The sequence below is a fragment of the Mustela putorius genome, unplaced genomic scaffold, assembly GCF_011764305.1.
Source record: "Mustela putorius furo isolate JIRA1106 unplaced genomic scaffold, ASM1176430v1.1 tig00003853_pilon_pilon_pilon, whole genome shotgun sequence".
In the NCBI taxonomy this organism is placed as follows: Eukaryota; Metazoa; Chordata; class Mammalia; order Carnivora; family Mustelidae; genus Mustela; species Mustela putorius.
In genome coordinates this window covers 70983635-70997380 of record NW_025422005.1, presented here as the reverse complement: position 1 = coordinate 70997380, position 13746 = coordinate 70983635, and the positions used below count along the sequence as shown (strand labels likewise).

Here is a 13746-nt window from a genome sequence, read left to right as displayed (position 1 = left end):
CCAGTGGTAACTAACTCACGAGCACTGCTTGGCTGACGGGGATCATAAAACGCATCTCAATTTAGAGACACTAAAATGTGAAAAACAACTGTGTTCCTGGGAATGAATGGAAGATACTCGATTGCAAACTGTCCACCAGAAAAGTTTTCCCAATTTGAATTCCTACCCACACCACAAGAAGTCACCTTTTTCCCTTATACCTTAGCTCGTATTGGCAATCTCTGTAATCAAAAACCTTTGCCATCGGATAGGTGAAAAGTAGTCTCCCATATTCATTTCCACTTGTCTTACTATTAGAGTGGTTGAAATTTATCTTCATATATTTTTGGTCACGTGTATTCCTTCTTTTCCAGTTGCCCATATACTTGCCTTATTTTTGTTTTGATGTTAATCTTTTCATTTTCTACATGCCTCTCAATAACTAAGGTAGGAAGGGTGTTAATCTATCACCTATCACATGTGGCAAATGGTCTTTCCCCAAGTTTCTAGTTTGATTTCTAAAATTTAAATTTACAGGACTATTTTTATTATGTGCAGGAGCATCTAATTTGCATGCAATCAGCTTAGTTAATAATTTTTTGTGTGATTTTTTTCCCTTGCTCTGAAGTTTAAAAAAGTTCATCACAGGGACACCTGGGTGGCTCAATTAAGCATCTGCCTTCAGCTCAGGTCATGATCCCAGGGTCTTGGGATCAAGTCCCACATCAGGCTCCTTGCTTGGAGGGGAACCTGCTTCTCACTCTGCCTGATGCTCCCCCTACTTGTTCTCTCTCTCTGACAAATAAATAAATAAAATATTTTTTTTAAAAAAGTTCATCACAAATTTTATATTTTTATTTTTTACAAGCTTTAAATCAAATATATATTAATCTTTGCTTCTGCTTGTTTTATGGTTCCTTCTCCTTTTTAACAAACTAACACTTTCATGCATATGAGTTGCTCTTATAAGTGTCTAATCTTATTTCTCCACAAAGGTCAATGAATTAGAGCAGGGCAAATGACTGAATAGGCCTTCCCTTCCCTACTGATTCAGGATGTCAGCTTCTTCTATACTTACTATGATTTGTATATGGGATGGATAGGTATTCTGGTCTAATATTTTGTCTTTCTAGCTTCGTACCAGTGTCATATTGTTTTAATTATTAATTAAATTCACCATCTAATCTAAATCAACCAAACCAGGCTGCTTTTGCAAGTGAATTATGCCTGCATGACAGGCTCAAATCTGAGTCCAGGGGCACCTACTCGTGATGCTTTTATAATGTATTTTCATTTTTGCTACAGCAAGATTCTCATCATGACTTTTGTTTTCAAAATTGGTTAGTCTTATCTAAAGCATAAAAATATGTGGAAATTAAGAAATGATAAGATGTGTATCTAAGAAGAAATTTTGAATGACTTACATACATCATATGAGACAGTTTGCTCAATTTAAATGAGCTTGAGTTGGATTTTTGATTTTTTGGTATTTGTTGAATATTTCTGTGACTTTGCTCCTTTCCACTTCGAGTTACATGCAGTTGAGAGGTACTCTATGGGGCCATCATCTTGCTTATGCCATCTCTCTTTTCCTTTGGGTTCTATAGAGTTACCCTTTTGCCTCAGTCTATCCTCAGCATCTTCTAGCTAACTGTTATTTCAGATACCACTTACATCTCTTCAGATGCCCTTCCACTTTCTCTCACTATTCATCTGCTGTAGGCATCTTCATTGCCAATTAGTACAGAGGAGCAAAATTTTAACAGTTTCAGCTCAGACTTCCCAAAGTTGAGAATGATAAGTCTATGAATTTCTGCTCATGCCATCAGAGGTCCAAAACAAGTAGGGAGCAGAGGAACATGAGTCTCTTACCATAAATCCTGAGAGGGAGAGATGACATGCCTGAGTCCTGTGTTGCCGCTCACTATAGTAGGTGTCAGGCTGAGTTTTAGTTTTATCTGTTTACATATTTATTGTGCAGCAGTTATTCTTTGCTAAGTAGATGTTGGTAGACAAAAGTTCTCCAAGGCTAAAATTGCTCCTTCAGCCATCACAATTCCTTTCATTAAGCGCTGTGGAATGTCCCTTTCTTGCCCTTATAGAAACAATGTTGTAAATTTTTGTATCTCCAGGAACACAAAACACAACACTCAGGACATAGGAACCTCATCAGCAAATGTTGAAAAAGTTTTGGATGAGTTTCCAACCAATGATCTCTAAAGCTAAGTATACCCTCAACCATGGCATTTGTCATTTTCCACGGCAACTTCAGTTTTACTAATAAAAACATTTTGGTAGAGAAGTGAGACACCACAGAACCTATAAGGACTTAAGGAAGGTTCTGGTGGATACTCCCAACAGAAGCTTCTTTTCAAACATGAGAATTTGGGGCCACATCTTTCTTTTTACTTGTGCTTTGCCTCTTGTCCCTTTTGTCCTTTCCTGCGCATAAGTCTATAAGCTGGGTATTCTCCCTGCCTCTTCCCCTCGCTTTTCTTTTCTGGTTAACTTTCTTGCCTTTCCCTCACTTCTGACCCACATTAGTTAAAAAAAATCGTCTAGCTGGAATGTCTGTTTCCTTTCGCAACCCAGTTCACCATATTCCCTTCACCTTTCTCCTTTGTTTAGGACTCCTATATTAATGGTAATCACATTTGGCTTTCCAGAATCCCTGTTCTCTTTTGCAATGCTCAAGTTCAGGAAGTTCCCAAGTTACAACACAATAATGTTTCCCCAGTGCCTTTGCTAGTAAGTTGTTTGGAACCTGGAAAAATTTTCCAGCAAAAGAAGGCTTCAACCGGTGTTTACAGTTGCTCGTTTATAGTTACAACAACTTATTCAACATACTACACGTTAGCAGTGTCTGAGTGCTGGTGGTTGCGAATTTTTGTGTTCGCCCGGTTGCCCTTTCAGCACTGTAGCTGTTGGAGTTGAGCTGTTCACTCCCCTCACCTTGTTCTCATATATCATCTGCCACGTTTTTCCTTGTCCCAGTAAACAGGATCTTTCTTTAGCACTAGCTCTGCAAGTTGTAGCCCTCCTATACCATTCATCTGTAGGACACTACAGGAATTTTCTGAACACCCAGGTGAAGCAACGAAAATTGCCACATGTCACTCAAGATTTATCCATATCCCTGTGAAAGCTGGAGGTGTAGCAGGATGTCATGCTCTCTGGGATGAGGTCCATCACGTAAGAAATAAAACATTAAAATATTATCTTCAGAGAAAGTTCCATTTCTTGGATGGTAAGGGGCAATTTACCATACAGTCCATGTCCTGGCATATGGTTCCTAGTTGACAGGAGGTCCTATTATCAACATTGAATGGACAAGGAATGAACGAATGGCCAAGGGCTACAGCCAGACCTCTGGGCACAGGCTCTTGGCCTTTCCTGAGGTTTTGAAGTGTGAGTAAGAAGGATCTCACTTCACAGTATTTTTCTCTGTGAAGTTATCAGGAAGTCCCAGCCTTTAGCATGTCTGCGACTTCATTTTGCTTTGCAAAGTTCAGAGAGAACAAAGTCTTGAGAACAGACATTGTTTCCCTTTGCATCTTTCTTTACCAAAGGTGGGTCAACGCAGTCTATTTCAGCTCTGAAAAACAAAGTATCCGGAACTATTTACCCCAGGAGGTTAAACAGCCTCTCTCAAGAACTTGTAAATTTTTTTGGTTTTGTTTTTGTTTTTTAATATCTTGTTTCAACAAAAAGATGCCCAGGAAAGGCTCCAGGTCAGAAGCACGTGAATATGCTTGCCCTCTGGGGGCTGCCTGCACCCTGGGATAGCTTTAGGGTTCAAGTTTTAGAGCAAGCATTCAGCCTGGCAGTGAGCCTGCCTCCCCTGGGGGGTTGGGCCACACTTAGCCGCAGTCCCTTCACATCTCTCCCAGGAAGAGTGAGCAGAGAGGGACAGCGCTTTAATACCGCGCTCCAAGGTATGGCTCTGTGAGCCCCGTGGCTGCTCACGGTCCTTTAGTGGGTGCCATGTCCTGCTTCGGGCCTGCCACCCTCGTGGGGACCAGTTCCAGGCAGGTCAGCACCCACAGGAGCGCCCGGGCGCACAGATCCGTGCCTCGCCGGTGGGGGGCGCTCTCCCGTGGGAACGCTCGGACGTCTGGGGCAGGGCGGGGCAGGGCGGGGACGCGCCCCCTCGGCACCACCCCTCGCTCCGCCAAACTTTCCTTGGGCTCCTGGCGTGTCACAAGCGGCTGGATAGGAGGCGCGCCGCCGCCCGCCCGCCTTGTCCTCCACTGCCCCGTGCGCCCGGCCAGAGCCCGGCCTCCGGTCGCCTCATCGCGCTCGGCCCCGAGGGCATGCGGCAGCCGCAGGGGCCCCCGCTCCCGGGCTCGGTGGCGGGCGAGCGTGAGCGGTGAGTGCGGGCACCGGGCGCTGGGAGGGTTCCCGGAGCCCGGGCGGGCCGGGGCGCGCTTGGGGAGAGGCTGGGGCGCACCTCCGCCGGGCGGGAGCCGCGGCTCTCCAGGGTTGCCTGGCGGCCCGGCGGACGCCAAACCCACTCGGAGCACCTGGGACGAGACTCTCTGGGGGGCGCATGTTGCCCTCCCCCCACTGTTTTCCTTGGCGCGAGAAGCCACCGGGATGCCAGATCGGCGCTGCCCCCGCGCGTGCTGTGTGGTGGGGCCGGGCGCCGGGAGCGCGGCGCAGGCTCCCTCCGCTTTCGCCCAGGTGCTTTTCCGAGCTCGGCTTTAACACCCGTCGACGGTTAACTGAGATTCTCCCGCGGAGCCCAGGGATGTCACATTTTTCAGCCTCCATTTACGCCCGGTACGATGGTGTGTCCGGAGAAAAGCTGGATGTGTGCAAGGCATAAAGATTCCGGAAATAGAGATTATTAACCAACTGGTAACACTGTGGGGGGTGGTGCTTTGTGAGTGAGCGAAGGTGCCCGCGATCCCCCTCACCAGCGACAGACAAAAGTGCTTTGTTCTGTAGCATTGTTACTTTATTGCATTCCCGCAGCAAGTTGCGACGACCCAAAATTGCTTAGAAGTTTCTCAACTTGTAATTTGAGTAGTGACGGTGAATATTGGAAACAATTTAGTCTTATTAAGGTAATCATTACAACGGCCATTTTTAACCGAGTAATTTCCACGAAATGTGTCTCTGTAATTTGTTACTGTCTTTGCAACGCATTTCTCCCTTCTCACGCCTTTGCTGCCCAGAGTATTACCTGGTCTTGGAATGTTACTTTAGAAGTTCAGGTCCGCTTAGCTTTTCAAGGTTTAAGTCGGAGAATAAACTAATGGCAGTTACAGACAGATAATCCCTTCTTTACCAATAGGTTATGCGTCCATACACTGTCTGACATTTCATCAGTGCATGGACTTTTCTGTTGCTAAGGAGAGTGGTTGAAGTTCCTAGTAAAGAATCCCTAGTTGCTAACCCTGCTTCCCCTAAGACATTTGTGTGGTCTGAGTACAGTAAATAGAATTTTCCTTTTTTTTTTTTTTTTCCCAATTGGAAGTCATAGTTAGAAACACACAACCTTGGTTCTGTTAACCTCATGCTTGTCTAAACAAACTAGACCATTCTAAAAAGAGCGGCAAACAAATCCTGCCAGCAAGGTTGATGTACTTGAGATAAGCTTCTAGAGTTGTCTCCTGTGCCTTGAGACTGTATGGACCTAGATCATGTACTAGACATGATCTGGACATTTAACCATCTGAACAGAACTGATCCTGATTGTCACTACCATGTGACTAGGAAAGCAGATCATTTGGGCACATTCTTCTTATTTTTTTTTATCATTAGCATTCCAAATTTCTGGCTTTGATTTAACTATAAATGACATGTCGTCTTCCCTAAATCTGACAAATGTGTAAACTGATACCAGCCTCTTTATATTAAATCAGATCTATTTTAGGTATCTGGTGGTTTTATAGGAGGTTTGATAGAACAGATCTGCGTATGTTTCCTATCAATGAAGACTGAAATGAAAACAGTTAAGACATGTGATTGCTTTTTTGGGGTACGTTCCTCAGAACCTATTTGAGAGTCTACACATGCTCATGCTTTCTCTCATCTTTCCAAAACACACACACTTAGGGGGACAGATGCACACACAGCATTGTAGCCAGGCAGCAACCAAGACACACCCTCTCCAAGTCATATATACAGACCCATGGTGGGCTGCTTCTCCCTCAAGTTCTCCGTCTTTTTGACGCGGGGCAGAAATGCACCATAATTTAAGGCCAGCGTCTTATTTCTTTGGGCTGGGGCAAGGGGAATCCTTGTAACTCAAATGGGAATTACTATAACTCAAATTACCTATTAGCCATTCCCCTTGGAGGATACATTAGTTCAGAATGCTTTCTTGTCTGTGATTAGACCCAACAGAGTGGTTAAGCCTGATTGCAAGCTTCTAAATGGCAGAGCCCAGGCCCAGGGCATTATTAATGCAGTATAAGGAAAAGAGCAGGGCTTCACAGTCAGGCCAGCCTTTGTTCCAGGCCAGGCTTTGTGACCTTGCTTCATTTCTCTAAGCCTTAATTTCCTTGTCTGTAAAAATGAAGCTTATATCCACCTCCCAAGATTAGAAAAGAAAGCACTTAGCAGAGTCTCTGATATACATACAGGAAGTACTCCTTAAATGCTGGTTGCCATCTTTTCCTCCAAGATAAACTTTAAAATATTGGTATTTCTGTAAACATGGGTGCAAATGTACGTTGTTCTGGCAAGAGTGCAAATGTAGATCCCCACGGCGTAGGTGAGGCGACTTAGAGGTGTTGCCGTACTTGGCTTGCTTGCTCTCCCCAGTTTCCTGGCCCTTTTGCTCTTCCCTCCATCGTTCCTCCTGCAAGGACTGAGCCACCTCCTCTTTGGCCTTGCTGCTCCTTTGTTGCTCACCCTGGATTCTGCATGGCCGTGGAGGAGTCCCCCCCGGGACTTAGTCCCACCGTGGATGAGGAAGGTGGAGGTGAGAGGGGTGTGGCCCTGTCCGCAGAAGCCCCGAGACTTTGTGCTTTTAGAATGCTGAATTAGAGAGGCCCTTGGAGCACAGCAGTCTGGGTTCTAGCCCCAGCCCTGCCTTTGTGAATTCTTGTGACCTTGAATAAACCACGTGTTGTCCTTGAATCCGTTTTCCCATTTATACAGCAGGGATAGTAATTCCTTTTCTGCCTACATGCGTGTGTGGTGGGTTCCATGAAATCATCTATGTGAAAGAGCTTTGCACCCAGAGAGGACTACATAAACATTGTGGGACACCCCAGGCAGGCTGCGTGGGGGTGGTCGGATGTCCGTGTGGGTGTTGGGTGGGCTCAACTGCCGTCCCTCCACACCTCTCTCTCCTGCCCTCTCATGTTGAAGCGGACTTCAGGGAGGAAATCCTGCCAGAGGTTGCGAAACTGCCCTATGGGGAATGCACAAGGAACAGAAGTTTCAGGATTGAGTCGGCCTAACCGTGTGTGATCGGAGGCACAGGGCAGAGTTCTGAAGAGACTATAATTCCCTTTAGAATCACCTGTACTGTTTGCTCATCTCAGTGCTTAGTGGACAAAAACACTGAGCCGGCTCACCAGCCAGTGAGTCAGAAGAGCGTGGTTGTGCAGTTGCTGGACATTGGACAGGACTGCCTGATGCCACCCTCCCTGGCCTGTGCCTTCTTGCTAACTTGGGTCTTTAAGATCCACCCTGCAAAGCACTAAACCAAAACGGTGCATTTCCCTGCTGTAAACAATTAAGCTAATTACTTAATTTGAGTCTGAAAGATGTGTTGCTCTCCTGGTGAGCCAGGAGAGTAGTACCCAGTGAGAGGAAGGTTTTGGTTTCCCGGGTGGCACCTATCTCTCTTTGTTCCCCAGGCTGATGTCCTTCTCCTTATCCCTCATCCGTCTTTATCTGCTGACCCTTCCTGTGTGGTACCTGACACCTGTCCTCCAGTCCTGTCTGCCTCTTGCCATGAACTCCTCCTTTGCCTTGACCCCTGACATCACCAGCTCCCGCAGACCTTGCCTCCCCTCCTCAGATGTGAATCATTCATACATCTTAGGCTGGGCCAGACTGGGTGTCACTCTGAAAACAACCTGCCCTGTACAGCCTGCTTCAGCCCTTCCTAAAGATGTTAGTCAGCCCCCTACTTACTCATCTGTTAGCCTGGTGGCTATATTGTTCTCTGGGACATGAGGCTGGAGGTGCTGCTAGCTCTGGCCTTACCTTAGCCCCATGCAGATTCTGTGGTCTTCTCAGGGATGGCTTGGCAGGTGGCAGGGCTGGGTTGGAGGGCAGTTAAGCCCCTCCATAAACACCACCAATTTATCCAAAGGCCCTCTGAACAAACATGCTGTCTGAACGAAAGCAGTGGGCTTGCTTTGTAAATAAAGCTTTAAGGCTGCCCTGGTCTCCCCTCACAGATAGGTGGCCCCAAAGCCCTTCCTCTACAGAAAGGGGTGCCTGGGTAGCTCAGTCAGTTAAACATCTGTCTTTGGCTCAAGTCATGATCCTGGGATCGAGTCCTGCATCAGGCTCCCTGCTCAGTACGGAGTCTGCTACTTCCTCTTACTCTGCCCCTCCTCCCCGCTTGTGCTATCTCAAATAAATACATAAAAATCTTTAAAGGACAAAAAAAGAAATTCTGGAGCCGCGCCCAGATAGAGTCAGACCTTATAAGTCAAAGGTGGGCAGTGGAGTCGGTCAGAGGCATTTTTTTCCCCAAAGAGAGCTAAAGAAATCCAAAGTTAAGCTCTTGGGGGTAACTAGTTGTTGAAGACCAAAACAAGAGTTCAGATAGAGAACTCACTGACTCATTTGCCTCCTGCCCTGGTTGATTTTTTTTTTTTTTTAAAGATTTTTATTTATTTGACAGAGAGAGATCACAAGTAGGCAGAGAGGCAGGCAGAGAGAGAGAGAGGAGGAAGCAGGCTCCCTGCTGAGCAGAGAGCCGGACACGGGACTCAATCCCAGGACCCTGAGATCATGACCTGAGCCAAAGGCAGCGGCTTAACCCACTGAGCCACCCAGGCGCCCCCCCTGGTTGATTTTTAATAGGTTAGTCCTTTGAATGGGGGCCTTTTCCCTAGACTAAACTGGAAATAAGTATGACCTTTTTCTATATCCCCATTGCATTTGCATTTGCATTCGTCAGGGTTTTCCAAAGAAACAGAACCGATAGGCTATATATAGAGAGAGGTGTGTGAAGATGCTTATTGAAGGAGTTGGCTCATAGGGTCATGGAGGCTGGGAAGCCCCTTAATGTGCCGTCTGTAAGCTGGAGAACCAGGAAAGCGGGTCATGTCATTCAGTCTGTCTGAAGGTCTGAGAACCGGAAGCACTGATGTCCAAGGACAGGACGTGTGTCTCCCAGTTCAAGCGACAGGGCAAATTCGACCTTCTTCCTCTTTTTTGCTCTACTCAGGCTCTCAGTAGAAGATGCACCCACTCACGTGAGTGAGGGCGATCTTCTTTAGTTAGTTCACCAGTTCAAGTGCTAATTGCTTCTGGAACACCCTCAGGGACACACCCAGAGAATATTTTACCAGCTACCTGTGCACCCCTTAACCCGGTTATGTTGACACACAAAATTGGTCATTGTGCCACCAAATCATGAAGTTGACCATGGTGCAACTCTCTACCATCCAGTCTACAGAACCCCTTCCTAATTCATCAGTCATTCCCCCAATGCCCCAGTGTCTCTTTTCTTGCTTTTTCTAGGATCCGAGTTAGTTCCTCTGACTTACTCTGTTCCTAGGGTCCTTGCAGCTGTTCCTGGGTCTCACACTCTGTAGGTGGATTCCCCATCTGGGTCTGGCAGGTGTTTTTTCAGAGCCAGACTCAGGTGCTTTGTCTTTGGTGGTCTCCTGCTCTTCTGGACACAGCACATTAGAAGGGGCTCCGTGTCAGACTGTCCTACCACAGGTGCCTTGAGCACCTGGGTATGTTGGTGTCGTCCAGATTCCCTCCCCTTAAATCCCCTTAAATCCGCCATTTTCCCCTTTGAAATTTCCTGGTGTTTGTGGGGAAGTACTCTGAGGTTATATGAATAGCCTGTTCCTCCTTAAACCTCCGCCTGCCACCTTTACCATTCCTCGGAGGACTTCTGCCTGAATTACCCACCTCTCTGAAGGTTGCTACCTGATGCTGCTTTATTTCCATCACTTCATAGTCAGTGTTCACTCATTAGCATTATACTCTGAGGAAGAACTTTCTCCCTCGTGTATTTATTCATTTCTTTCGCATGTATTCATGGATTCCTTCTGTATTCGAAATGTTGACATCTGTTACCGTTATTATTTATTCTGATGCTCAGTTTGTCCTCATTTGGCCAGCGGAAGTCCCTCTAAGCTGGCTCCTGTGTCCTTTTGATATTTCCATTATTCGTCGAACATTTAAAATGTCTTTTTTTTTTTTTGTTCTATTTTAATTACTTATTTGAGAGAGAGGGAAAACGAGAGAGAGAGAGAGAGAGAGCGCACTAGAAGCGGGAGGGGCAGGCAGAGGGAGAAGCAGGCTCGCCACTGAGCAGGGAGTCCAATGCCATGCTGGGGCTCAACCCTAGGCCCCTGAGATCATGACTTGAGCTGAAGGCAGACACTTAACCACTGAACCACCCAGGTGCTTCTCACTGAGCATTTAAAAATTTTCTGGCACCACAAGATATTCCAGGCTTCTGTTCTACATTCCCTGACCTAGTCAGTGTCCCTTCTAGTAAAGAATGATATTATAAAGATATGGAAGGTTGATGTGCCCATTGTTTCTGGAGTGTCATTGCTTTAGACCTTTCAGGGGACAGAGGTAGGAAATACACGTATATATGTATATGCACGTGAACGTTTATAAATCTTTCCACAGAAGGCTATGTATTATGAAATCATGAATTCATAACAAATGCCTCCAACTCCAGCCCAATGCCCAGAAATCTTTCTATTCTCACCCCTTTATATCTTCGTACATACCTTCTCTGGCAGTAGGAAGCTTGTAGCCCATTATTCTTAATCTTTTTACTTTTATTTTACCTTTTTTCCCCTGTTCTACTCACGCTAGCCTGTCTCGAAACCAGAGGCCATCTGGCCTCCCCTGTACCTGGTTCTGTCATGCTACCTCTTCTTCTCAGCTGCCCGGCCTGCCCCCCCCCCCATCCCCGCCCTGCCCCGACCTGCCCCAGGGCCTCGGGCCTCTCTGCGCCTTTGTGAGAGGCCCTGCGCTCTCCTTGGCTCTCCAGCCACAGCCCAGGCTTTCATGCCTCTCCCACTCTGCCTCCCATCACACCTCCTTCTCATCCGCGAGCTGACCCTGGGGAAGGAAGAGAAGGGAAGGCAGAGGAAGAGGGGAAGATGGGAATGGAAAGAAAGCAAAGATAGAAATAGTATATATACGTTTTTAAAGCTCTTAATGCGTGTTGACCCGTGGCTCTCCCCACAAGCTGTATCCCTCCACGTTCTCACCCACGCCGTCTGCAGATGCCATTTCCCTAGACCCTTGCCAGCACTATTTCTGTCACCTGTTTAGCTACCTCTCTGCTAGCACCTCACTTTTGTCTCTCTGCTAGCTCACACCATAGTCACCCTGCTGCACTGTGACACTCTGAGTTGTCACCCTGATCCTTTAGATTCGGCTTTCTCAAGCTTGGCACCGCCGACATCTTGGGCTCCATAATTCTTGGTGGTGGGGCCCGTCCTGTGCCTGGTAGCACGTGTAGCAGCCCCCCTGGCCTCCACCCACCGGATGCCCATAGCACTCGGGCTGGGTCTAACACATGTGTCTCCAGGTACTTTGAGATGTCCTGGGGCAAGGGTGTGTGGAGGATGAGCCCTGGTTGAGCGCCTGCTGCTCTAGATGATGAGCTTCCCGGGGGCATTTTCCATCTTTGAAATGTTTGCACATCTCTTGTCTCTCTCTCCTGCATAGAATGAACACTGAGGAAATGTTAGCTGGACAGGGATGAGAGGGATCCATGGTGGAGTAGTGTTCCCCAGAACAGGACGAGTGGAACTCACCCATCACGTAGTTGGAACTTGTCACATATGCAAATTCCATGAATACTCAACAAAGGGAAAAGAAAAGGAATGTCAGCAAGGCTAGGTCATTACTCGTCTTTCTTAGTTAATTTCCAGTCTAATTTCTTATAAGTCAGGTAATTGAATTCTGTGGTCTAGTTCAACTGATAGACTGTGCTGTTGATGGGGAAAGCAAAATGCTTTAAGAGAAGGCCTTTCTTCAGTTAGATTGTTCAGGGCGGTAGAGGTCAGCCCAGTTGCTTGTTCTTCTGAATTTTCTCTGAAGGAGGCAAACTGAATCATCATTGCTATTTTTTGTTATGTATTTAGAGTTTTATTCTGTTGTTTTCATTGGATTATATGGACTTTTCCCCATAAACTTTTGCCAAAACTTCTAAGTGGGGATACACTTACAAATTTTATTGACATTTACTATAATCATATTATATTTCTTGTGGAATCCATAAATGCTTGCAAAAAGCATTAATGTCGTTGTAAGAATAGATCTCCATTATTTCATTTCTCATGGGGGCATAGAATTAAATATGGGAAAAAGGGTTCCAGGGGCCTAAGAGTCTGGGGGCCAGAAAGATGAGGGCTAGTGAGAGTGAATCAGGCTGTCCCTGTTTTAGTTTTCTTCTCTGTAACTACACTGTCCTCTCATGGAGGGATCAAACGGGAAAAGAGGTGGGAACTTACTTTGACCACTGTTCAGTGGTATGTCAATGAATGTGTTTTGATGGATTATTCTAAGATCCAGACAGAGTGGCCTAGAGCAAGCATGGTAGCATAATTAGAATGTTTCAACCCAGCTGGCTAACCTCCTCTTACACATATTCATCTAAGTGTTTTCAGTGGTAGTGAAAAACACTAGTTCGTGACTTTAGACAGGGTGGTAGAGGAGAGATAGCCTTGACTTTGGGCTTGTTATGTTGGTGACCCACCCATTCTGAGGGAGGGGTATCCTCTTCTGGTCTCCCCTTCCTAGAAGTCTCTGTTGAGACCCCCACTTCCTGTCCTACTGGGAACAAGGCAATTTATTGGACTCTTCTGACTCCTCTGGACTTGGAAGTGGGCTGAGGTCTTTACGTTGGTTACTTCATTCATTTTGTCCTAATTACGCAATAACCTAACAATTTAGAACTTGTCTCCCTTTTACAGCAGAGAAAATTAATGCTCAAAGAGGGTAAGTAGCTTTCCCAAGACCCTATTGATAATGACTGTAAAGGAATGTCAGATTTAAATCTGTCAACAGTCTTAGGAAGAAGATACTCTTATTATCCCTGTCTTAAAGATGAGGAAATTAAGACACAAAGAGATTAACTAACTTGCTGGTAAGCAAGGCTTCTGACCTAGGTCGTGTCACTCCAGAGGCTGTGCTCCTTTGCATGGGGATGCCAAGTTTCCCAAAGAGTATTTGTGGAAGAGACTGTCTTTACCCCACTGTGTCTTCTGGGCACCCTTGTTGAAGACCAGTGGACCATGTATGCATGGATTTGTTTCTGGGCTCTCCATTCTGTTTTTTGGTTTCTATGTATGTCTTTTTGCCAGTACTGTACTGTTTTAGTTACTGTACCTTTGTAATATGTTTTAAAATCAGGAAATATGTAGCCTCCAAATTTGTTCTTCTTTCTCAAGATTGTTTCAGCTTTTGGGGATCCTTTGCATTCTATATGCATTTTAGGATTTCTTTTTAAAGAGCCATTGAGATCTTGATAGGGCTAGTTCTAAATCTTTAAGTCACTTTGACTAGTATGGACATTTTGACAGAATTGAGTCTTACTAGCCACTAACATAGCATGTCTTTCTATTTATTTGT

General features: G+C 45.9%; 1 protein-coding gene across 2 annotated transcripts in view; it reads left to right on the top strand.

Moving 5' to 3' along the window:
• The window catches only part of LPAR3 (lysophosphatidic acid receptor 3), a 95090-nt gene that overhangs the window by 13583 nt on the left and 67761 nt on the right, over window positions 1-13746 (top strand). Inside the window, exon 1 of one of the 2 annotated variants that reach the window (XM_004752682.3) lies at window positions 4179-4348. The exons of the other annotated variant lie outside the window; for it this stretch is intronic. The gene's annotated coding sequence lies outside the window, so the exon portion shown is untranslated. Of the gene's footprint in view, window positions 1-4178; window positions 4349-13746 lie in introns of those variants that run through there. 2 annotated transcript variants of the gene reach the window in all.